The following is a 1,456-nucleotide window of genomic DNA, read 5'->3' on the forward strand; positions in this document are numbered from 1 at the left end:
TCCTAAGGCCTTTCCGTAACCGTAAACTGATTACGTTACGCACACCGTAACGTAAACCGTAAAAAACGTTACGCTGCACACCTATACAGGGTACGGTTTAGCCGCTACGGTGAAAGTGATGCCATCAACCTTTGATTGTCGAATCTGGTCGAAGATTCATTATTCATTTACGACTTTAGGGGGGAGCCCTGCAAGTCTCGGGTCCTCTCCACACCATCTAGTCGACCAGCTCTGTGAATAATTTCATGGATATGTATAGATATTCAGTTGAACTAAAGGATCACTAGAGCCAGAGTTGACCAGCGAGCAAGGAGAGTGGCTCCGAGCAAGTTGCATGCATATCGCGTGAAACTCGTAAAACGCGAAATAATTCCGCGTTTTGCATATCACATGAAGAACACATCACGTGTTTTACACGAAATTCACTGCTCACATGCGTTTTTGAAACCTCTGACCTGCTAGTTCGGGAGGGGCAGTGGTCGAAAACCACAACACGGAACCCGTGAACATTTGTGGCTTTCGACAACTGCAATGGCCGGATTTCTAACGCAAACCAGACCAGAGGTGAGCAATTACCTCTCGTCACACCTTCCCCAAAGAAGAGACCCAGAGCCGGGGTAAATCGGCTTCAGGACGGTTGGGACTATAATAATGCATTTTTGTCACGAGAAAAATAATGGTCGATCCACTAATAAAGGGCCGTGACCGACTTCTTCCAGATGATTGAATACCTGATGTCGACGGGACGTTCGAGGCTATAGCTCGCTTGGCCTCGACCCAGGATCCTCAGTCATCGAAGCTACTGAAATTCAGTACAGCCTGTATTGAAGCCTTAGGAAATGACCACTACAGCTAAAATGAGCGAATGCTACTAGCAAACTACTGATAGAACAACTCTCATCAGAAACAACATCCCTTCATCCGCTAGAACTTACGCGAAGTCAGCGACAGCAATAGCGTAGCTTGATAGTGTGTAATCTTCAGCTTTGTGTCCATTCAGGAGACGAAGTGTTTCGTGTGCGCGTGGAACTCGCTTTTCAGCTTCTGGAGCGTTGGGGAGGTATATCGAGGAGGTTTGGCCCGAGCAACTGGGAGGTGTTACTTATCGTCTTCTCTACACTGACGAGTTTGGGGAAATGTGTGTCCTGAACGATCTGCCCATCAGGAACGCGTCGGAACTGCGGAGGAAAAGGCATAAAAAGTCCAATATTATTAATAGTATACGACTAGTGTTCATTCACGCTGTAACGCAGTCGGTATGGCATCAGTGCTCTTACAAGGGTGCATATCATAGACATAATTCGTTTATAAGGATGATGATGAGGATTATCAGTTGCATATTCTGTGCAAGTGTGAAAAAGTTGCCATAGAAGAACAAATATAGTCGCCCTCTTGAGGTGTCGCTACTATGTTATCACATCAAGACTGATGTTCTCCTGAAGTGATACAGTCCGGC

The sequence above is a fragment of the Perkinsus marinus genome (genome assembly GCF_000006405.1).
Source record: "Perkinsus marinus ATCC 50983 genomic scaffold scf_1104296938448, whole genome shotgun sequence".
NCBI lineage: Eukaryota > Perkinsozoa > Perkinsida > Perkinsidae > Perkinsus > Perkinsus marinus.